Source organism: Mus pahari, chromosome 2 (assembly GCF_900095145.1).
Source record: "Mus pahari chromosome 2, PAHARI_EIJ_v1.1, whole genome shotgun sequence".
Classification (NCBI taxonomy): Eukaryota; Metazoa; Chordata; class Mammalia; order Rodentia; family Muridae; genus Mus; species Mus pahari.
The window spans coordinates 44858218-44868219 of record NC_034591.1 but is presented as its reverse complement, the minus strand read 5'-3'; positions in this window follow the sequence as shown (position 1 = coordinate 44868219).

Below are 10002 nucleotides of genomic sequence, written 5' to 3'. Positions count from 1 at the left end.
CTCCCTGAGGAGCCATAAATAAAAATAATGCATCCATGGTGCTTTAAATAGGGAGGTAGTGAAGCAGAGGAGGGCGTATTTAAATTATATACTGGATGGAGAGAGAGATAGAGGGAGAGAGAGAGAAAAGGAGAGAAGTGGAAAGAGAAGAGCAAGACAGAGACAGAAAGACAGACAGATAGGGAGATAGGAAAGAGATATAGAGAAAGCAATATTAAATATGGTGCAGAGCTAAATTAAGAGAATGGTACTTGTCTGTTATCTATTTATACATTTCTGTGAAAAATGCATGGTGGCATTTCCTGTATTGAGTCCTAACTGCACAGTATTACAAGATGTTTAGTACAGTGTTTAGTTCAAGTCCTGGACAAATATTGCTACAGAAGGGTTGAATTTCAAAGAGATGCATTCTTTGGCCCATAGAATGCATTTCATTCCTGCATTATATCTGTTAAGTTTCTGTTACCAAAAATTACAAGAATGACTTTTATGCAATTATTAGGCCTCAGACAATATAGCAATACCTTACATGAGAAGTTTAGAGGGATTTGTTGGAGTATATCTAAATAGTGTGACCTGCTGAAGATGATAATGTGGTTTCATGATTTTCTGTTGAGTTCAAGGCTAGGCTCACAACCAAATACATAAGAATCAAAATGGCCAGCATTTTAACAGACAATGTATCTTGTGGTGCTTTTTTTTTAATGAAATACAATTATATCCACATTGCTAGAGTTAAAGTAGTGTTATCAGCAGACCTTGGTGTCTGCTGATGCCTGCTAGTATTTCAAAGTTCTTGTGACACAGAACAAGGGACTAAACAGAGGCACATGAATATAATCAAAAGTAGATACAGCTTATTGGGGAAAATTATACTTTCAAGGAGGAAGAGGAGAACCAAGGCTAGGAAGAGGGTTAGAAACACTATGATATCATACCTAAAGGCTTATGACTTACTATGGGTCATATATCAGAAGGTATTTGTCCACCCCACCAGCTAACTTGTATGGTAGGGGCGACTGGGGAGTTTCCAGTGTTTCACTCCATAAACTGGAGACTTTCATCAGATTAATCCATCAGTCCTCCTGCACCTCATCCCCCAAAACTACCCTTTTTCTCTGCCTCAATGAAGCAATTAGAAAACCTGTCCTTTTCTTACAGAGGTAAACAATGAACTTTTCCTCATATTTATAAGCATCTCAGTTTTCACTGTTATATTCCAAGCCCATGAGGACCCAGTGCCTTCCATTGATTTTGAACAAAGCTATTATAAAGCAAGTGATAAACCTTCATTTTTTTCTTTCTTTTTACCCACTTTTAGAAAAAAAAAAAAAAAAGATCACTGCTCAGTTTCTTTTGCTTTATGTTTTTAAGCTCCAACACATCTTGACTATATTATTCCTCTTGAAATCTATCTCTGGTGCCTATATCACAGGTAAGGTGAGATTCATGAACCTAATTTACAGATAAGTGCATTTCATCTCAAATTTCACAGGATGGCTTCTTTTTGAAATATGAGAAAATTATCTACCAGAATTTAATATGGTTTAGTCATGCAGAATTTGCCCAGTTTGCAAGTTCTGAGTCCTTCCAATTTGACACCAGAGTAACTACCAACTCAGTAACTTAAAATTAATCACTCCTGGCATATATAGACCAAATGGAAATGGCTAGAATATTAAAATAACATAGGTAGCATTTTAAGCAATTCTAGGGCTGGAGAAATGGCTTAGTTGGTGTTATTCTTACCACACAAACTTGAGAACCTGAGTTCGGATGGCCAGAACCTTGATTTAAAAGCCTGGCATTTAATGCAAGGGACTATAGTCTGAGCACTGAAATGTAGAGACAGGAGTATCCTTTGACTTGCTCGCCAACCAGCCTTACAATCGGTGAACTACAAGTTCAGAACTGTGTGGTGTGTGCTACATAGAACCTTGTCCACACTAGTGAGGTTTTGAAAGTTTCCCTGACAAGTGGTATCTGACCTATTTCTTGAAATATAAGTCATGGTTCATATTAGAGATCTATGAACAATATGGAAACATTGGGATGTCATGAGCAAAAGTCTAACTAAAAAGTACAAGAAGGATGCAAAGGCACAACATGTAAGAGATTCATGTTTGTGCTGCTCACATCCAAATTAAGCCTTAAGAGACACACAATGGCTTATTTGCTCACCAATCATTCAGCAACACCTTAATGAAACACAGAACCAGAATTTTGCTTAAGGAATGAGTCATCCCAATAATAAGATATTCCAGGGACATGCTAACGTATCACTTCCAAATATCTTGATCTTCATAGCAAATTAGACTTAATTTGCACCCCAGCTCTGCCAGACATGTTCTGAGAGAGCTCAAGGCCACTTTTACCAAGCTGACAAGGCTGGACGCTGCCCCTGTTGTGTACTCATTCACTCTGGACCCACAAGTTCTGTGTTGCTGTGAGAGGTGAAAGCATCATGACTCATCGGAGCTAGGACAGAAATGCTACAACTCTAACTTTCCAGAGAAATGACAATAAGAGATGGCATTCCTGCAAGTAACTATAACAATGACTCATGGGAGCTAGGACAGACATGCGACAACTCTAACGTGCCAGAGAAATGGCGATAAGAGATGGCATTCCTGCAAGTAACTATAACAAATTTAGCAAGTCAAGCAAAAGGAGAAAGCAGCCATGGTTTGTTTGTGTGTGTGTGTGTGTGTGTGTGTGTGTGTGTGTGTGTATGTGTTCATGCTTGTAACTCCTCTAAGAAAATAAAGTCCTCTAAGGACTATGTCCTCTATATTGTCTACTTTTTTGTTTCTTTTGTCTATCTTCTCCATTTGCTACTTAAAGAGTCGGTGTTCATAGAGATGCTAACTCTACCTCTGGAACAGGGGAGGAGCTAAGAGCAGATCTTTAGTAGAGCACACACAGTCTAAGTCTGCAGAAGGTGGTGACTCTTAGCCAACCATCCTCCCTGTCTCTGTTAATTCCATCATGGTTACCTACATTTTTTTCTATATACATGCCTCCTTTGCAAAACTATAAATATTTTAAAGTGGAAACACTGGAATTTACCCTGCCACACTTAGTAATTGTGTTACAGTTACTGCTTCCCTATTAAATGCCTGCTCTATCAAAACTTAGAATTCCTCAGAATAATGATGGTCTTTAGTGATGAGGTATTAACCATAAAGGGAAATATTTTTCATAAAGGGAATTTTTAAAGTTCTTTCCTGAAAATTTTATGAGTTAATCATGGATTTGTGTTTTCTCCTTTAGAAAGCTACCATTGTGACAATATGATATATAAACAGAATAAGACCTTTATTTGCAAGGGGTTGCTCTAAGGATAAAATTTAATCATGGATCCTGCATGAATACATTCACTATTGTTGAGAAAGAGGTTTGCTACTAGCCCAGGCTAACTAGAGTTGTAAACTCTTGCTGCAGGCACCTTACCACTGGGATGAAGGTTGTACCATCACATCTGGCCCAGCTTTTTTTTTACTGGAAAGTATTGTAGTCAGTAAAATAGCAGTGTGCCACATGGCCATTACCTGAAATCACCAAAATTTTCTCAGAGGGGCTATATGAAGCAGTCAAGGCAATATAGATGGCTCTGCAATTTCCTTCCTTGCTTAGTTAAAATATCACATAAAAGCCCAAATGGAATTAGGATACACAAACAACCAGGAACTCCAGGAACTGCTGGTGGCAGATTCCAAGTTACAATCTCCTAGGAGTTCTCCGAGATGGTTTCAGAATCTTTTGTCCTACTCATGCATTTGGAGATGAAGAAACTGAAACTATGGACTGCCTTTTTAAACCCTGGATGCTCCCGTGAATACTGTGTAGTAAAGTGTCCTAAATTGTAGTAGCTTAACTTCTCATTGCTCTCTTCTCCTCATAAAGGCACAACCACGGAGTGGCAGAGACTGGAATCAACTGGAAGCGTCTTCATTTTCATCTGGTACCTGGGCTTGAACACAGCAATAGCTGGAGGCTGGTCAGGCATCTGTTCCTCTCTGCACGGAGAACACTGGCACCCCCACAGCACAGCATATTATGATACTCTGTGTACTTAGGTTGAAATCTGTAGAATGATATTCCTGACGACTCCAGTCAAAGCCGTGAGGCTCTTCTGGTTTCCAAAGTCCCAGAATCCTTCTTTGCTCACACTTTCTCTCATCCTCTATCCATCTCCTATCTCCCTTCCTCGTTGCCAAGCAGCTGGCTAATGTCAGATTCACGCTTCAACACGAGAAGTTGGACAGAAGTTGTGTCCATTTTAATCTAATTTTGTATATAGCTTAATGGGTTATTTAAATTATGTTTATTTAATCCCTTATATTTAAACAGTTTTAAATCTTTGGGGTGTAAAATGCACTCATTGTCCCGAGAAATTAGAAAAATATTTTATAAATTGTGGCTATTTTTTATTCTTACACTATGCAATATACCATGTGAATGATTTCCAACATTACTGATGAGTGTTATTACTATTATTTTGTTATTAATATCTCCTATTGTTATTATTACTATTATTATTACTTCAGATAAAATTTCATTTTCCCAGGCAAAGGACATCATTCATTTACTTTTTATTAGAAACATATTTTATTTTAGTTTTGTCAGATTTCCTTTTCCATATAATTTAATTGAAATAAAATGACAGTGTTTTTGTCATTTGCTCACCCATTTTCTCCCTTCAGCTCCTCTCACCTACCCTGTCTCAAACCCTGTCAAGCTCCCCACTCTTAAGCTGAGAGCCTCTTTTATTTGTTGCATTATTTCTGTGGACATGTGTGTGTATTAATATATTCATAAACAAGTACTCATAAAAAAAACCCTGCTGAGTGCACTTTAGCTGTTTCTGTGTATATGGTTTCAGGACTGGCCACTCTGCATTGGCCAGCTCATATGTGGATTCATACCAGGAAGGAAGGAGTGCCTCTGTCCTTTACAACTGTAGGGTCATGGGGTTTCTAGATATTTAACATAATTTTTATTATTTCTCTTCTTGATAAGTTGAAATGTGAATCTTATGAAATGAGTGTTTCACTTTGAGAGCTAATAAATTATAAGTGTTCTATATCTTATTAAAATGCTATATTCTAGCTGGGCAGTGGTGGCGCATGCCTTTAATCCCAGCACTTGGGAGACAGAGGCAGGCAGATTTCTGAGTTCGAGTCCAGCCTGGTCTACAGAGTGAGTTCCAGGACAGCCAGAGCTACAAAGAGAGACCCTGTCTTGAACCCCCTCCCCCCCAAAAAAAGCTATATTCTGATACCATAAAAATTTTAAACAAAACATGAGAAAACATACTTAACTTTTTTCTTTAGTATTGAGCTCTGGAAATAAATAAATAAATAATATGAGTTTTTCTCTGGCTGATGAGAATATCATTTTATTGTTATATTACAAACAGAGAAGATTTTTGTAATGAACAATAATAAAATCTAAAAGCAAAGGCTATAGATCTTTTCCACATCTTTTTCCAGGGCTTACTTCTTCCCCTTGGTATTATCCTTGTAACTATCAAGTATCAAAAAAAATACTAGTCAGTAACTAAAGGTGAAATGTACACAGTGTGACACTTGTTTACAGATTCCCTTATAGAGATTAATGGATAAACTTTATAGTTCATCACTAGATAGTCTGTAAAAGAACATAGTTAAAATAGCCATCAAGATTACGTACCCACACCCACACACCCCACACACACTCTTAATTGTTGCCTGGATTAGAACAATGTCCAAAATGTCCTCTTAAAGAATTTCTTGGCGCTACAGATAGTTTATTTGCAGTTTGTTCCCAAGGGGGAGTGATGAAGTTTTATAGCAAGACACAGCAGCAAAACAAAAGTGAAGCTTTCTCTCAACTGAAACCCTACGGCTCTTCTCAGGGCATTTGCTGGCTAAAGGTTACAATCTCTAAGCTCCTCCAGCTCTATTCTTATCAGAAGTAGTTAGGAGAAGTAAGATTTGAGGGCTGCCTTGATCTACATACCCACAGCAACCTGATGTGAATGCCAAGCTTCTCTCCTCCTCCCCTCCAAGTGCTAGCCTTGCTCTTCTTTCTCAAGTCAAAGGTTTATCTAGGATTCAGTGACAGAGTTGCAGAGCATTTGTGGCCATTTTAATATATTCTATATATAATTTAGTATTTTATGTTATAGTATTAGCACTGGCTTCTCAACCTGCAAAGCACTATAATGAACCTATTTTTCAGTAGAGCCTGGTGAGTTCCACACAGTAAATATTTTATTTAAGAAACTACTAAAGTCATCATTTAATATGGTTCATGGCATCTCTGTACAGAAAACAAATAAACCAACAATATTCTTCCTAGCATACTGGTGGCTTGCCTGTATAAATCTTCACTTATACCAAAGTCATTTTGAATTGTGCAATTTTAGTTATTTCTGCCCACTTCTTGATTGCTACAAACTGAGAATCAAATGTTTACTCCACCCTATAATAATTTTTAGAGTATAACACTGTCTGTTACAGTGTTTCATTTTAGTTTACAGTGTTACATTTCATCATACATCCATTACAGTTGTTATAGTAATCTCTCTCCGGGCTTCTTTTTGATTACCATTCCTTATTGTCCCATTTTACATTAGAAGAAATGTCAGGTAGTTGGCTTGCAAAAGTGCAAGGGCATCTCAATATCAAGATATCTGATGGCATTCTCAGGCCTTTAGAAGGTGGAAGTTATGGGTCTGTTACGACATTCCCAAGATTTACCTAATGGTCCTAAAATATTAGGTCACACACAGGGAAGGACAATAAATGGCACTAAGTACCTTTAGGTGTTCTAAGATAATGTGGACCTGGACTTGCAACATTCTACATCATCAAGTGATTAACTGTCAGTAAGACTTCATGGTCCTCATTTCTTTCCAGAAATTCTCATTCACAGATCTTTATCATTTTTTCTCAAGAGAGAAATAAAGAAAAGAAAATTAATGTTTTAAACCAAACACACTTAACTTTTACCATCCACATGACCAAGATCAGTTTTCTATCCTGAAGGAAGTGACATTTGACTGGGAAGCTAAACCCAAGCCAGTATGTGTGAAAGGACTGATAAGGCACCGTGTCCCACTGTGAACCAACAGCACATCTGCAAAGAATAGAATGGATCCTTGAACTTGGATCCACTGCTGGCATTTTCTGTAAATTAACAGATGTCCACTGAGGAGCAATTAGGAAAGCTCTGCTAGGGACAATTTTCAAGATAATTCCAATTGTCCTTAATTAACCTGCATAACTTTCCTTCATAGTGGGAAATACTGAGCATATACAAACTTGGTACATTTGCTTGTACTTGATGAATTATTTAACTTCAATTAACTAAATTTCTATGTTAGATTTATTCATTTAATCATATGGGTGGGAGTTCTGTCTGCGTGTATGTATGCATGTATGCCACATTTGTGTTTTGTGTCCTCAGATAAGAAAAGAGGAATCACCTGGAACTAGAGTTATAAATGATTATAGACCACCATGTGGATGAATACAGGGGATCAAACCCCGATCTTGTTCAAGAGCAACAGGTGCTCTTAACTGCTGAACCATCTCTGGAGGCCAGATTTAAATAGTATTAAAATGAGTATTGCAGGCTTGGTATGCCATGTTTGGTTGATGTCCCTGGGAGGCCTGCCCTTTTCTGAAGAGATGTAGATGAGGAATAGAAGGGGAGAAGGAGAGTAGGGGAAGAGGAGGAAGGGGAAACTGTGGTCTGGATGTAATATATGGTAGAAAAATACATTTTAAAAAATAAAAATTAAGGACATTATTTTTGATATTTTAAAATCACACTTTTGGATTTCTTCACACATGTATTTGTATGGTTTTATATATTACTCACAATACAAATGAAGCAAACAATATTCCCAGGCTTGGGAAGGTCAGCCCTGATAATTCTGCCTTTGGATTATGACCTTTCCACTGATATGAGTTAAAAAGAGAAAAGGGGAAAAAAGAGCATACACATATGTAAATATGTATATCTTTATATTAAATAACCATAGTTTGTATGTTTCATGATGCTTATAAATCTTATATAACCTCATTACTTAAACTTTGAATTCTATAAAAGTATGAATATCTTATCATATAAGTCCATCCTGATAATATGACCTTCCATGCTTATCAGATAGAGGATGTTAATTAAGGCTGCTCTTTCTTTGAATATGTATTTTATTAACCTTTGAGAATTTCATACAGTATACTTTGGTCATATTCACCACTGTCTTCTAACATGCCCAAGTTCTACCTTCCTCATTCCCTACTCATATAAATTTGTGCCCTTGTCTTTTTTCTTCTTTTAAAATCTATCCAGTCTATTTAATGAGGGATACATGCTCTTAGGTGTGTGTGTCCATCCACCAGAGCTGGTCATCCACCAGAGCTTGTTCCACCCAAAGGGGTCCACACCCTTAAGGAAAACCAAGTCTCCATTTGCCAGCATCTATCAGTTACTAAGAGTTTCTTCCTCACTAGAGATAGGATTCTGTGACCACTTCCACCCTCTGTGTTGCAGTTTTGTGTAGTTTGTGACAGTGCAGTTCTTGTGCATGCTACCATAGCCATAGTGAGTTTATTTTGTGGCTCCTTAATAAAGTCAGCAGCTGCATTCATTGATGCTTAAATACCACAGTAATTTGTGTCCCTCTATTTAAAACAGTAAATGGAAAGATATATAGTGCTTGGTAATGTTATCAAGCTGAAATCTTCTTACCAATTCAATTATCTGCTCAATATTTAGGTAGTGAAATGAGCTGTCATTATTAATGGGCGAACAGGAATTCCTGAAAACTAACTTGAGCTACATGTCAATTTTAATTATTTTTCCATGTGAGGAGATAATGAAACTGGAGAGACTAGGCACAAAAGAGTATAAAATTCTGCCTTTTGGGCTTGGTAAAAATTCCATTTAATCCTGTAACATTTAATCATAGCATTTCAGTTCCCCCAAAAGTATGTGTGCTGAGCAGTATAATAGACTCTGCCCACTCATAATGGGAAGTTCATATTTTTGCCTCTAGAGGCACCATGAGAAGAATTGCTGCACTACATCCCATTTAAAAGTGTACACTTAATGTTTCGCATGCAGAGGCCACTGTCACAAAATGTTCTAAAGCATAAGCTGCCACTGGCTGTGTCCTACTCTGGAGAAAACTGTCATATGAAATAAAATGTAAAAAGATATTTATATTTTGTTCATTTCCATTAGCTGGTTACTTTATAGGAATAAAGCTAATCAAAAAGACTGGAAAAGTTTGAACATCTCTAGGGTCCTGTCATTTTTGCATCCCATATCACTCTGGGAGTCTCAGTAGACAACCACAATGAAGGAGAGCCATTGACATCAGCTTTTCATGGTTCCAGATGGACTGAGAAGGGTGGCAGAATTGATAAAACTGCATTTCCCTTTCCTGCATGGGCACCTGCTCTTTCATTCTTTGACCACCATGTATAGGACCAATACATTTCTCTTCCTTAGAGCCTTCCTGTGATTAATAAAATCCATCTAATAAACAGAAGAATATGTACCATTTCATGAAGGAAAGGAAGATCTGTGGAGCCGTAAAGATGGACATGTTATGTATATTAACTAGTAAATTCGTCTACATTAATAGCATTATGTCCATACTAATAATTACCAGTGGAAAAAACTAGTAAACACCATTTGAGAGAGAAATGATCTCAAATGGAAAAATATCAAAAGGAAATATTCTTAGCTAAAAATGAAATTATTTTATGTAAAGATTAATTCTCTACTTTGCTTAGGTTGTGAGAAGAGGGTACTGTATATACTAAAATATAACCTATATTAAATAAATTTATCCATTAACTGTAACATAAAATAAATTTTTAAATTAATCTTTACCTGTCAACTCATCAATCTCATGGCTTTATGAAATTAAAGGAAAATTTTCTGTCCATAAATCAAGGAAAGCCCCTATTAACCCCACGTATGCAAAGAGCACACATC